Consider the following 15,539-nt stretch of genomic DNA (forward strand, 5'->3'; position numbering starts at 1 on the left):
ACTATCAGATAATCTCATAGCTTAATTTCATAAATGTGTGGAACATATTTCAATGAAGGCTCTTATGATAATCTGATGAAAATAGATAGAGGTGAACACATTGCTAATTAAAATGGAGGGGCAGCACAGACTAGCATTGCCTCCTAAGGGTGTTCCCTGCGGAACTTTCCTGGTTCTCTTCAACTCTGTGAAGCTTCATTGGAAAACCAATAATCATTTTTATTTTACTAAACATAAAAGCTGAAAGTAGAGTAGATGTATGACATTTCCAAGTTACGTAGGATTAGAATCCAGATGCCCAGGCCTGGGGCAAAAATCAATATATGTCATTCACTGCACAGATGCTTACAGAGGCCAGACAATTGTGTTGGGCACTGGGTCAAGATTTTCCAAGGACTAAATGTGGGTAAAGTCATCCAACTCTGAAACAGGTGAAAGGATGTAGGAGTCAAGTGATTGCATGATCAATTAATTACAAATAAAACAGAGGAAACTCTGATGTGGGGGATTCAAAACAGTGGAGAAAAATGGAAAAAGGAATAAACCGTGCTTTGGTGGAACATGATGATGCCATATACTAGAGCAACTGCTTTCCAAGGCAGCATTTAAGGAACAGAAGGAGAAAACATGGCGAGAACATTCCAAGAATGATGCACAAAGACATGGATAAAGAAAGCATCTTCTAGGAAAGCTGAACAGATCGACTGTGCTGGGATAAAAATGACACAAGGAGGAAGGGCAAGAAATAACAATTTCGCTTTAATTTCATCAGCATTGTGCAGTCCTGAATGCCTGGCCAACGGCTTAGCCTTGATCCTGCCGTCAGAAACCAATTGCTGAAAGATTATGAAGTCCTTTGTGAAATGTTGGAAGCTGTGTTTTAGGGCATTCAGCTGATACCCATGTGGAATAAAGCAGACATTTAACAACCCAAAGATTTTTTTTTATAACTTTGTGATTTGTCTAAATGCTTGCTTTCTCGGGAGCTAAATCACCAGCATACTGTTTAGACTTTGTGTTCCAACTACCAACAAATCACCAATTATCCCTCTTTCAGTAAGTGGAAGAGAAGAGCTACTATTCATTAGCTGTTCTGGTGGGAGAGAAAGACTACCATTTATGGCCTGATTAATAGCTAATGACTATTATTCTTTGTGTCTGTGAGCTCTCAATCTAGGAGATAAAGTTCCAGCTTTCAGATAATGAAAGCAGTTGTTAAATGCCATGTCCACAGTCACAGAGTCCAACTCTAGTCTGGTGAGTTTAAAATTTGTGCCCTGTGCTATGTAGAAGTTTAGAAACCATCTGAACAGAGTGGACAAGAGGAGTCACACCTTTAAATCCCCCCTGGGATCTTTAACTCCTGGGAAAATAACAGAAAGGTCAAAAGAAAAGAAAGACATAGCAGTGTTCTCAACCTGTGGGTTGCAACCCTTCAGAGTTCAACCAACTCTTTCACAAGAGTCAAATAGGAGATATCCTGCATATCAGATATTTTATTATAATTCATGACAGTAGTAAAATTACAGATATGAAATAGCGACAAAATAATTTTATGGTTGGACATCACCACAACATGAGGAACTGTATTAAAAGGTTGCAGTAGTAAGAAGGCTAAGAACCACTGAGATAGAGCCAATGACAGAAGAGGCACAGGAAAACAGGATAAATGTCCTGGGAGATGCAAACAAGACCAGTACCTAAGTGGCAGATATTTCCCAACATTCTTCGTTAGTAGAATCTGGACCACAGGGCCTTCTTCTAACATGGTCTGACTTATAGTTTGAGTTAGTCTGTTCAAAAAACAGGGAATGCAAATGGAGAGAAAATTGATTTGAACTTAATCCCCTCAAAAGACAAACATACACTCACGATCTCTTATTTTCTCGTCTCACACATCTCATCTGCAAACAAGAAATTCATGTATATAATAACTCGAAGCACTGAAATGTAAAATTCTTCCCTGCATATATAATGTTCTCATTACATTAACATGGGATTTCATAGGAGCAGGGACTACCTATTGTGATAGCCTAAATCCAAATACCAGCTCCCCTGTTTCACAGTTAGGTTATGTTGGGTTTACTACACAGTCTCTATAGTCTTGAATGTCTATCTATAAGCTAAGATACTAAAAGTGTTCACCTCACAGAACTGAATTAATGAGCTATATATGAAAGTAACCAACAGTGACCAGCATAGAGGACACACTACTTAAACCCAGCACCTTTTCCTTATCCATAGGACAAATATTTCAAGGCACCCAGTTCATGTGAGAGCCACAAATGGTGCCAAACACTATATATTGTTTTTTCTATTTACATAACTATGGAAGAGATTAATTATTGAGCACTAAGATATAAACAAAATAGCCACATACAAATAGAATAATTATAATAATACATTGTAAAAGTTGTTTAAATATGTTTTATTTCTGGAATATACCAGTTAATATTTTCACAGCCTTTTGAAGACAGGTTTTAATAAATTTTTAAGCTCTCTTTTCCCCGACCCTTGCCCTTCACTACCCCTCCCACGTCCAGTTTGCTCATGCAGATCTCACCCACTTCTCTATCGTTGGGTGATCCCTGTGTCTTCTCTTAGGGAACGGAGATCCCAGCTGGATCAAGAACAGAGAGGGAGAACAAGGAAAGAGAGACCATGATAAATGAAGACCCATGGAATAGGAAGAAGCAAAGTGCTAGAGAGGTCCCCAGAAATCCACAAAGATATCTCCACATAGACTACTGGCAATGGTCAAGAGAAAGCCTGAACTGACCTACTCTGATGATCCGATGGCCAAATATCCTAATTTTTGTGATAGAACTCTCATCCAATGACTGATGGAAGCAGATGCAGAGATCCACGTCCAGGCCCCAGGTGGAGCTCCATGAGTCCAATCGGTGAGAGAGAGGAGGATTGTATGAGTGAGAGATGTTGAGACCATGATTGGAAAAAGCACAGGGACAAATAGCCAAACTAGTGGAAACACATGAACTATGAACCAATAGCTGAGGAGCCCCGTGGAACTTGATCAGGCCCTCTGGATAAGTAAGACAGTTGATTAGCTAGAACTGTTTGAGAGGCCCCCCAGGCAGTGGGACCGGGACCTGTCCTTAGTGCATGAGCTAGCTTTTTGGAGCCTGGGGCCTATGCTGGGACACTTTGATCAGTCTGGGTGAAGGAGAGGGGCTGGACCTGCCTAGACTTTCTACCAGGCTGAGGTGAATCCCCAGGGGAGTCCTTGCCCTGGAGGAAATGGGAATGGGGTGGATTGGGGAGAGGGGGGGAGAGAGGACAGGGGAATCCATGGCTGTAAAATTAAATTAATTATAAAATTAAAAAAAGAAAGTAAATCCAGGTGAAAAGAAACAATTGTTCTTGCTATTATTCTATTATCATTACTATTGCTTCTGATGATGTTTGTTACCATTGTTTTATTAATGGTTTTGTTCTTTAGGTCAGAACACTGCTATATAAATCATGCACTAAGTTCGGTTTGTTGAAGGAGTGCCCGGATTAATGAAAATTCTACAACAGCACCTTGTACAAGATTAAATTCTTCCTGTTGGATCCTAGGCAAGCTCAGCATTCAGGGAACTGGTAATTTCTGGTGTTCAAGATGCAATGGACCAGAACAAATTAGAAAAATAATCACTACTAGAGTGGTTGGAGGATAACACAAGGCATAGAACGTTTGTCACATGGCCTACAAATCCTAAATAGTTATTCTTTGAGGACAGTCTAGAAGTCACTGCGATTAAAACGATGCCCTAGAAACAGAAGGAATTTTACAACCTCATTGATTCAGTTCTTTCATTTTTCATGCAAACAAAGTGACACACACGGTTTTGGTCACTGAAAATAGTTGGAATTAGCTTGGCAACTTTCAAATCAGATTTCTGGCATCACTTCTTTCTTAAAAGACCACTGGACTGAATTACTTGGTCTTGAATTCTGCTCATATAATATCCACTGAGGCTCAAGTGAGAATTATAATGATGAATATTTATTCTTCACACAAATATGAATATTTCTGTGTACAATCTGAGTATCTAAGGAAGGCCTAGTAGGATACTTAACAGCTATCAGTGTATGAACACCAAAGAATAGTGGCTATATAAACTGAAGAAAATTAAAGATTTTTTTCCTATATAGGCATTGCATAATTCATATTAATTCATCATGTAGCAAGAGATTCAAGCCTAAAAACACTTGAGAATATTTTTACTGCCATAGTTCAATAGATTGCTATCTGTGTTTCTTCACAATTGAGAGACTTGTCCTGGTTTGGGTTCACCTTAGTGTAGCTCCAATATCTCATTCTGATAAAGCTTTCACTGATTGCTTCTTAATGAGGCTTTCCTGTATTTGCCTAATGAAAGGGCCTTGCAAAGCCTATAAGTTCTGCTCCACTTGTCAAATGTGACCAGAAGATTTTGAACTTCGAAAGGGAAAAGAGCAAGATCCGCAAGTAGGATTTGGGGAACGTTTCAAAGGGAGGCGTTCTGGCTCTGTAGAGCAGAAACTTCAGAGACTGCACACACCCAGTGCCTCCCCAGGGTCTTTGTTCACTTGTGAGACAGTGACCATGAAGCAGTGAGAGGAAGGGGAGGGCTCCAGTGGAGGCCACACCTCAGCCACTCGGAAATGGATTTGATTCGTATAGACCTCAAATGACACTATGTGCTAAAATGTAGTTTAGTGATCAAAGATCGCTATGGACCCTGAAGAACATTGCTCATTTCACATGATATTGGCCAGAAACTCTCCGAGCCCCTCAAGAAAACTGGTAGCAAAGTCATAACCAGAACCCTAGTCCTTTGGTCCCACCGAAGTTCTCTATTTCTTGGCCACTGCACTGTAGAAATTCTTTCCATTCAACCTTCAACACCATGGCATTTGCTCCACAGGTTGTCTCCTCTCTATGGCATTCTTAGAATATATCCTGTTTTATTTAGCCTCAATCCATGATACCTCTCTCCTCTCCACTCCCCTCTAGCCCATGTCCATTCTATTCCTATTTTTCTCATTTTGTTTTCTAGTGATGTCATTTAAAACACTATAAACCATTCACTTATTCATTCAATTTAATGTTTTTGAAATATCAACAAATTCGTGTAAACCAACCAACCTTCATCAATTTCTTAGTAGCTGTGAATTAGTAAAATGAAGAGTTTACACCTGTCCCCAGATTGGTCTCAAGACCAATTGAACCCAGCACCATTCACTCACAGCCAACACCTATCAGATCCCTCTATTTTGTGGAATTCTTCCACTTTCCACTGTATTAGCAGTCAGTCAAAATAACAGTAAAATGTTTCAGTCTTCAAGTTAGTTACTCCACACTATGACCAGGATACTCCACAGTTCATAAAAGCAATTATCTTCCCCCTGCATCCTCAGGTTTATTCTCTCCTTTTGTTTTGTCTTCTTGCTTTTTGCTGGTGAATAAGCTCGTCCACCTGTCCAGCCACTTTGCTAGCATCCTGGTCTGGTCTAACCACCACCTGGCTCAGCCCTGAGAATTCCCTGTCCCCTGTAGCTCTATCTGATGAATGACTCATGCAGTCTGGATCCTTCCCTCACCCCATATTACTCCAGATCTTTCTTCATCACCTTTATGTAAAGCTCTGCCCTGAATAGAAATTATCCATTTACCTCCCAACAGATCCCATGAAAACAATTACAGAGTGCTTGCATGAAACAGGAGAGTCAGCCACACTGGTTTCACTGTTTCGCCATGGCTTAGATTAACAGTGGGATAACCCTTTTTTAGTACAAGCCAGAATATGAGTCACTGTATGAATAATGATGTTCTCATAGCAAAACTTTACATGCTGACATTTATAGGTTAACAACTTAATAAAAGTGGTTGTTAATGGTCAAAAGTCAGAACCAAGAGACTTTAACATTAACATATTTGCCTACTCCAAGACCAGTAGGGTTTAGAAAGTCCTATTTACCTACCTCATTAAAGTGCATGAGCATTTGAAGGGCTGCCAGACAAGCCAGGCTAAGTGCCAAGCAGGCAGGAAGCAAAAATATCAAACAGGTCAAACCTGCCTGGTTAGCTTGTGACTTTTGAAAAACTCCAAGGCTGATGGTCAAAATCCTGATCCTCCAATGCAGTTCCCACACCATTCCTTATCTGTATACTGGAGACCAGTTAAAAGCAACTTCTTATCACTTATTTCAAGGAAGGAACTGCTTACTTTTAGAAGATAACTTGATATACAAGAGGAAACATGATCTGTGCAATGTAAAGAACAACTAAAATTCAAGTCATTTGTCTTCCCATTGATTTTATGTGTGTGTGTGTGTGCATGCGTGCGTGCATGTGTACGCGCACTAAGATGGATCCCAGGTTCCTGAGCATTTTAGGGGTGTGCAATAGATCCTTCAAACATTCTTGTCTGATACCCTACTTAACATCATAGCAAGACCATGATTTGAAACAGACATCTTAAATATTCTATCAAGGAGGAAATCAAAATAAATTACTTAGTAATCAGTGAAATGATAAAGAATATAAATATGTCACATACACCTATAGAAATATATAAAATAATAAATAGGCATTATATAAACGTGCACTAATAGTTTTAAAAATCAACTCATTATAAAAGGAAAGTAGGAATAGATATAGACACTAAGTCAGGGAATATAGTGCTTCCAGTTGGTAACTGCTTATTTCTCAGATAAGCAAGCAGGAAACCTACACAACATAAAACCTTTCTAATGAAATCCTAGTCCAATTGGTTAATCATTGCGAATAATCAAGCCTACCAATTTTCTTTTCATGAGAAATTTTTGAGGTGGTTAGCTGTCTCCTATACTACTAGATACAGTCGGACTTCTTAACAATGTAGATTAGATCTAAAACTTACATTTAAAAAGCCACCATCCCTATTCTCAAAAGGCCTGTCGGGTTTTCTGGGAGGTAGTCAGAAACTGGCTCATCCCTGATTATGCAAGTTACCACATGAAAAGCATTGTGTATACACAGCAATGACTGAACACATGAGTAGGTGACAGGAAAGCAAAAACAAAGACTTAGCTATGACTCACCTTTAACATCTCCAAAGCAAAAACTCATGAAGAAAAGACCCCTCCCCACAAAGCATCCGTGTAAGTGTGAAAAAGGATCCCAAACGCATTCAGGTGGTGGGGATCACCCGCAGTGGACTTAAGGAGTAATTTGACTAGTAACAACATCCTGCTGACACAGAGAGGCTTTGTCAGTTTCCTCATTTGATTCTTTTCCCTAAACTTTGAGGAGGATGGAGGGAGGGATGACCTGACCCTAGTTATGGGACTGAAGAAGGATGTGTGGCTCTCTAGTTGGCAATCTTGATGTGGGGTTTGACTCGGGACATGCAGTGACTCTGTGCTCAGGATTGTCCCACAGCCTGATTAAAATGGAAAGGACAACAGACTCCGAGCCAAGAACAGCTCTTCCCCAACAGTGGTCCTTTGACTTGCAGCACGTGTTCATGCATTTCCAAGTTTCAGATTGCGTACTGAGGAAAGCTATCTCCCTCACTGAAGGCAAGCTGTGATCAGGAATTGCGGCCTCTCCCACCCTGTGGGCACACAGCACTGAAGGGCTACCATGCCCCCTTCTGTCACAACTGCATCCACACGTCCTCTGCCAGTCTGAATACACTCTGTCCCCTGAACCATGCTCATGACAGCCACGGCACACAAACAAAGCTTTAAGCCTGCCAGTTCATGACCAAAGCTGAGGGACAATTTGTCAAACACCTGTAGGACTAGGCATAAACTCTGAACTGAAAGCTCCGGGAGCCTTCTTAACATCTCTCACTTCTTCCCATGAAAAGCCTCATCACCAGAGCTTGTCTGCCCATTATACCTAAAAGTATGGATGCACACATGCAACAGCAACAGCAGCAGCACCCCCAGCACCCTACACCCCTACTTCATTCTGGTCCTTCAAATCCTAACAGTTTTTAAAATGGACCGTTTTCTGTATTGCTTAGCTTTTGTCTAAAATACTGACTGGTATTTTGGACACAACATGTATTTTGATCGCAACTGTATTTTGAAAATTTGTTGCTTACTGTCCATGCCATTAACTATCAAATGTGCCTTAGTCATGGACTTTCTCCATATGGGAAACTCTCTTCCTCCACTAGGTGACAAATCTTTAAGGGAAGGAACTAGGTATTAAATACATTTACATCATCCAGTGGACGTATGAAGTGATGTCTAGAGGAAAGAAAAGGCAACATTGCTACATAATCCAGGGCACACTTAAATGTGACGTGTATTTAAACATTTTATGCAAATGAATGAATGAATATATAGATTTCTTCACATGCAGCCTCTTGACTAAAATGTACTCTTGGGTCATAATAGCATTGCTTCTCAGTTCTTAGTTCAGCACCTTGCCATCTAGATGAGCAAACAGCCTCAGAGGAAAGGGGAAAAAATGAAGATAACCATTTACATTAGTGTCTGGTTGACAAGCAGGTGTGTCCGACTGTATAGAGTGACATGGACAACAGACTGGAAACACAATTAGAACAAACAGAGGAGATGGGAATTTCTATGCTGACTACCCACACACCTCCTCTGCCTTTGCCTCACTTTGAAGTTTTGCAACAATAAGGCTGATGAAGGAATCCTTTCATTCTCCCCAGGCCTCTGGAAGCTCTACCATCCTAACCCCTCCCACAATCTGTGCCTTTTCAGAATCTGGCTAAGGAAAGCAAACACATACACATGCCCCCTAGGGTTCTCCATCACTGTGTGGGCTTTTATTTCACAGTCCTCTGGAAAATGTTATTTGTGAAGCTTAAAATATGTGAGCTTTGCAGGGGAGGCAGCCTGCGATTCGGAGAAAATAACACACCAGGACGAGCCACGTGGCATTGTTTCTTCTGGGACACATTTTGTTCTGGGAAAATGTCCTAATGGCCTCTGATTTCAATGTTACTGTGTATCACCGCCTCGTGCCTGGGAAAACACAATAGCATTTTATATGATGATATTGTGGTGAAATAATAGCTCTCCTGTACCACAAGGAGCGGATTTGACGTGCAGCATCTATTGGAAAGAGTGGGCTTTGAATGCCTAACCTTTCAAACAGCTCTGTATATAGCACTGGTGTCATGGGCAGGGAGGGGAAATACCACAAACCAAGGTTGATACATATTTTAGCACAGCATTAATTGCTTGTTTGTTGAAAGAAGCGAGGGGAAGTGTGCCTTGTTAGGCAGACAGTAATACAGGCATCTGTGGCAAACAAACACAAGCTTCAGTCTCAAAGACTTGGCACCAGCAGGGAGTTCAGGAGAGAGATTGAGATACATAGGTTCCCTCAGGATAATTCACTTGGCATTTCTGGCTTTCAGTTTCCTATTTTTTCTAGTGTTGTTGCTATTCATTTGTTTGTTTCTTGACAAACCCTCCCTATATAGCCCAGGCTAACTTGGAACTGCAGCTCGTTTTGAATCGGCATCCCAAGCTTGGGATTATAGGTATGTACCAATGTGCCTGACTTTAATTGCTTTAAATACAGCTATTCATATCTGCTTTATATCACATGTCTTCCTTTGGTGGACAATTAGTGGTTCTGCTTATTGTGGTCCTAAGGATAAAGCAAGTGATGTTCTTATGAGCAGTGAAAGAAAAATATTGGCTCAGGATCCCCAAGACCAAATTATCAACTCAAAGGAGATTTATTTGCCCCAGAGGGACAGAAGGCAGAAATGAGATAGCAACAGGAGATAGAGGATGGGAGAACAGGGGAAGGGGACATGAGAAAGGGGGAAAAACTATATGTCCTGGAGTGGGACAAAGGACTGCCTCTGGATAGAGAGGAAACAGATGGTGACCCACAGCAAAATGATGGTTTATAAAGGTAAATGAGAAGCCCTGTTGTCTTAGCAAGGGTTTCTATTGCTGTAAAAGAGACACCGTGAAACAGCAACCCTTACAAAGGGAAAACATTTTATTGGGGTGGCTTGCTCATAGTTCAGAGGTTCAGTTCTTTATCATCATGGTGGGACATGGTGCTGGAGAGGTAGCTGGGGAGTCCTACACCTTGCAGGCAACAGGAAGTGGCCTCTCTCAGTGGGTGTGGCTTGAGCACATAGGAGACCCACAAAGCCCACTCTGCAGTGACACACTTCCTCCAACAAGGCCACACCCACTCCAACAAGGCCACACCTCCTAATAGTGGGACTCCCTGCAGGGGTCATTTTCTTTTAAACCACCATATCTGTGTTAAGATAAGGTATTTTTAATTTTAAATTGGTAATGTTAATTTAGGTGAGCCAAAGGGGGCCTTTTGACTGCTGAATTTCAACACCTTGGTGCTGTGGGATGTTCTGTATGTCCTGTGGAAGCCCGTTCTTGGTTCCTCGTGGGTTTTACCCAGCAGGTCCACATAGAGGATGATTAGGACCACGGGTCTGAGTGCAGGTGTCTCAGATGGTCTGCACTTGGCTGTGCTGTGGGATGGTCTGTATGTCAAGTTACTCTGATTGGTCAATAAATAAAACCTGATTGGCTGTGGCTAGGCAGGAAGTATAGGTGGGACTAACAGAGAGGAGAATAAAAGAACAGGAAGGCAGAAAGACTCACTGCCAGCCGCCTGCCAGGATAAGCAGCATGTGAAGATACTGGTGAGCACGAGCTGCGTGCAAGGTGTAGATTTGTAGAAATGGATTAATTTAAGATATAAGAAGTTAGCAAGAAGCCTGCACGGCCATACAGTTAGTAAGCAATATAAGTCTCTGTGTTTACTTGGTTGGGTCTGAGCGGCTGTGGGACTGGCGGGTGACAAAGATTTGTCCTGACTGTGGGCCAGCAGGAAAACTCTAGCTACACCTTGGTCATCAACCTCAGGAGGAGGAAGTGGCCAAATAAGTGAATAGAACTTTGGCTAGCTTTAGCAATGTAATCTAATAGTTTTTAGCAAGGCAGAGGAATGGGAGAGAAGGGCAAGGCCTGCCAGACCAATGCTTGACATGCTGTAGCTGGCTAGAGTCCCTTCAAGCAGCATTATAGAAGGCAGCTGGCCAACCTCTCTTCCACTCCACTGAAGTCAGAGCACCAGACACCTTGCATTTCCAAAGACACTTCAGTTTGCCCTAAGATTTGAGGATAAGCTACATGTAGAGGATGAGAATCCATTGAATTGGTAGATCCAAGAACATTCATGAACTAGTATACCCAGTTCCTTAGTTGATAAGAATCTTGTTTTTAGCTCCCACAGGACCATCCACCTGACTTCTGGCCATCATCAGAAATGCAGGCTTTTACTTTAGTTTTCATTTTGATTTCCTGATAATAACTTTAACAAATGGGCATGTGCTGTGTGATTTAAAAAAAAAAAAAAAAAATGAGCCTGGAATGGTGGTCACAGGGCAGGAGTACAAGAACTGCAAATTTGAGGCTTTCCTGAGCTATAAGCAGTGACCTCCAGATCACCCTGAACTACATGGTGAGACTTGTCAGAACAAAACTAACACCAACACAATAAGAGCAAAAAATCCACATATTTATTAGCAGATACTGTTTTTCAGTCATAAATCTGACGCATTATCACTGAGCTAAATCCAGGAGGCTTCTAGCAATTATTTGCATTTTCCACTCTCTGGAACATTTGTGTTTCTTGGCTCATGGTCTCCTTCCTCCATTCTCAAAATTAAAAAGATTACCTCTTGTTCTGACCCTCCTCTTGCCATCACCTGTTCCTTTTAAGTATTCTTATGATTTTTATTGGGCCAGTTCAGATAATCCAGGAAAAACTCATTATTTCAAGGTCAGTTGATTAGCAATCTTCACATCTGCCACAAGAATTCTCTTTCTGCTGTGCATAACTGATTATACATTCCTAGTTTCTAAGGATTAGGATATGGAAAAATTCCAGGAGACTACGCTTTCTATTGTCATTTGGCTTTAGATATTTTTCCAAGATAATAAACAATTTCAAAAAACCAAGTTTTCCCTCCAGGGAAAGGTAATCTATGTGTTTTCTCTGAGGGCCTATGTAGTACATAGGCCCTTTCCATCAATGGGTACAGTCAACCACAGACCAATGCTCTTTATGTTTAGAGGGACCTGCTTGCCTCCCCCTCCATATTTATTTGCCCTTCCATGCAGCTTCATTTCATCACACATAAGTCAGATTTCCTATGGATAAAAAAAGACGGTTCTATGCATGAAGAAAAATCAGAGTCTTTAGCTGGAGAAGTGAAAAATAAATTTTGAGAAGGTGACACATCACCTCTGACATGTGTTGATCAGTTCATATTTAGCATTCCTTCAACTAAATATATTCTTGCTTATGGGCTGTCTTGTTGAATTCTTACAGAGCCCCAGGTGGAAGTATTACTCATAGAGTAGAAGAGAAGGGGGAGAGCTTATTTTGAGAAGCAAGAGAATTTTGAAGACTTCTCATTTTCCACCTACTTTACCTCTTTAAAACTGCAAGTATTATACCATGTCACAAACTGTCCCCAGGACTGTGTGTTGAAAACTGAAGTTCTGAAGGATTTTTAAAGCAACATCCTTAATGTACCTCAGCTCTGTGCCTTCTAAATTAGTGCTCTTAAAGGAGAAAAGTGCTCATTTGGAAAGGTCAGCATAGGAGTCATTCAGAATGCACAGCCCTTTACCACCCTGGGTGTGGCACACTTTTGGCATGACCATCGTCTTTTTGGGGTGCACACAATTCACACTGGGTTTTCTGTAGTTCTTTGTAAATGGTCTTTGAAGTTCCTTTTTTATAGGGGAGAGTGAGCATCACAGAAGGACCTATGTAAACGCATTTTCACAATGTCTTGCTTGTGGATTTCATGACTTCAAAGATAGGCAAAGATTTACTGGGAACAGAACGACAAGCTACCCCTTTCTGTTAATAAACAGTAGAGACGTATGGCTTCAGAAGTTCTCTGAGAACTCACTTATTTAGCAACTGCCTGATTATTCTGTGTGTGTGTGTGTGTGTGTGTGTGTGTGTGTGTGTGTGTGTGTGTGTGTATGTGTGTGTGTGTGTGTGTGCCAAATGACTTATTCAATGAGCAAAAAGGTTTGAGGTCCTCTTTGAGAATCAAACTTGAGTTATTGTATGGATGTATCACTCAGGAGACTCAATCTCTCCAGCTCTCGAGTCAGCCTCTGTAAAATGGGGACATCGAGGATTAGTGCCGCAAATACAACACCTGGAAGAAATGATCGACCAGCAGCGCTCCCGAAACACCAGGCAAAAAAGTTCAAAGAGGAATTACTGATTGGATTGTCATACAGCATGAGGGTAAGAATATTATTTTCCACCCAGGCACAGTATGCTTCAATCTAGAAGAACCAACAATCCCTGTGCCCTCTTCCTTTAAGAACAGGACACAGAAAAAAAAAAAAAAAAAAAGGCCAGGCGGTGGCGCACGCCTTTAATCCCAGCACTCGAAAGGCAGAGCCAGGCGGATCTCTGTGAGTTTGAGGCCAGCCTGGCTACAAGTGAGTTCCAGGAAAGGCGCAAAGCTACACAGAGAAACCCTGTCTCAAAAAAAAAAAAAAAAAAAAACAGGTGTTAGGTTGCACAGTGGAACATTTAAAGAAGAAGGGAAGATGAGGGACTTTGCAGATGGTGAGGGAATTATACCCAAAATAATAATATAGGCTAAGATTTATAATTAATTTAAACATGTGTATGTAGGTTGTACATATATGCATATGTGTGCTTTCGTGTGTGTGTGTGTGTGAGAGAGAGAGAGAGAGAGAGACAGAGAGAGAGAGAGAGAGAGAGAGAGAGAGAGAGAGAGAGAGAGAGAGAGAGAATATGTAATAAAAGGACAGAGAAGACTATTTGATGGTGCTCAATCTTTTATACTGAGGCAGAGTTTTCCACTTGAATGCAGACTTCACCTAGTCGTCTAGTTCAGCCAGCCAGCTTGTTCCAGGGCCCCATGTCTTCACATCCTAGGCACTGGCATAATATATGGGTCAGCACACTCACCTTATATTTATGTAAATACTGAGATCCTACTACTTAGGTAGCAAACACTTTGCCCACTGAAAAAATATCTCCCCAGCCTAAAGTTATATAAACTAATACTATAAATTAACATTAGTTTTAAAAAAAGCTTTCTATATGCAAGGCACCACTCTATATGCTCCTTTCAGAATTATCTTATGTAATTTTTATTAATTTAAAATGTAATTATAATTATCATTATTTACCCTCTTCCCATTTTGCTTATCTATGACCTCCCATGTACTCCTTATACCATCTCAAATTCATGATCTCTTTTCCTTAATTTTATATATATAAAAAAACTTAATTTTACAAATTTTTATTACATATTAATATATTGTGTAAATATATATGTATATTTTATATGCTACTATATAATATATTGCATGTCAATTGCTATATTAAATATGTATACATAATTAGGAGCATTTATATATTTCTAAATATATATTACAACCTTCTCTGTATGTTTATATATATATAGAGAGAGAGAGAAGAGAGAAAAAGAAGATGTGATTTCAGAGCTGATAACTTAGTATTGGATAACAAATTGGTAGATCCAAGAACATTCTTTAATAAAGAATTTATAAAATTCTTTAATAAAGTAGCATAATTCCTAACTCATTCTAAATAATACCCACAGAAAACTGCAGCTTTCATTCCTCATCAAAGAGACTTCATTTTGCAATCGACAGAGGCCATGACAGGAAATGACAACAGATAAAATACAGATGATCAGGCCAGGTGTGGGTATGCACTTAATCCCAGTACAAGAACCCAGAATCAGATGACTTCATTTCTAATCCTTGAAACACAATGTGAGGTCATCATCACTTTCATTTGCCCATTATTCAGGTGAGAAACAGAAGCTTAGGGAAGTCGTATACTTACTCAATGTGGACAGCCCTGAAGTTAGCCATATTGGGTCCATTTGGAGCAGCACCTTTGAGTTCCAGAATATGATACTCAGTCATGATCGGCAGCCATGACTCAAGTGGGTAGAAATAAGCAGGCAGAGAACCAAGAAGACTTAGAGTAGCAGGAATGTAAGACCAAACAGAACTGAACAATACAAAACCTGAAATGGAAGGAATTTCATTATAACCTTCATCTATGACTATATTAGGGAATTAATCAGAAAAAAATACTTTGAGATAGAATTTGTTCTTTATACAATCTGAATTGTTGCTGCACATAAATAAATAGATCAATTTTAAAGATTCTTATTTTAATATTTGAGTGTGTTTAGATAGTGAGAAAAGAGAACAGCAGTGAGAGTTATATCTTTGTATTGATGAAAACTCAAAGAAACTTTACCTAAGTATGTGCAAGTAACAATGCTTTGCTTTGCAAAGCATAGTACTCACACATCCAGAAAGGCAGGAAACAAGTTGATCCTCACCCACAAAAGTGTAGATTGAGCTGAGCATTTGAAGGGAAGTGGCTGGCTTGAGAATGAACAGATGTGGCACTGAGGAGGAAAGAGTCTGTCACAAGGAGGACAGTGTTGAGAGTCCATGAAGACAAGCCT

Source organism: Peromyscus leucopus, unplaced genomic scaffold (genome assembly GCF_004664715.2).
Source record: "Peromyscus leucopus breed LL Stock unplaced genomic scaffold, UCI_PerLeu_2.1 scaffold_188, whole genome shotgun sequence".
Classification (NCBI taxonomy): Eukaryota; Metazoa; Chordata; class Mammalia; order Rodentia; family Cricetidae; genus Peromyscus; species Peromyscus leucopus.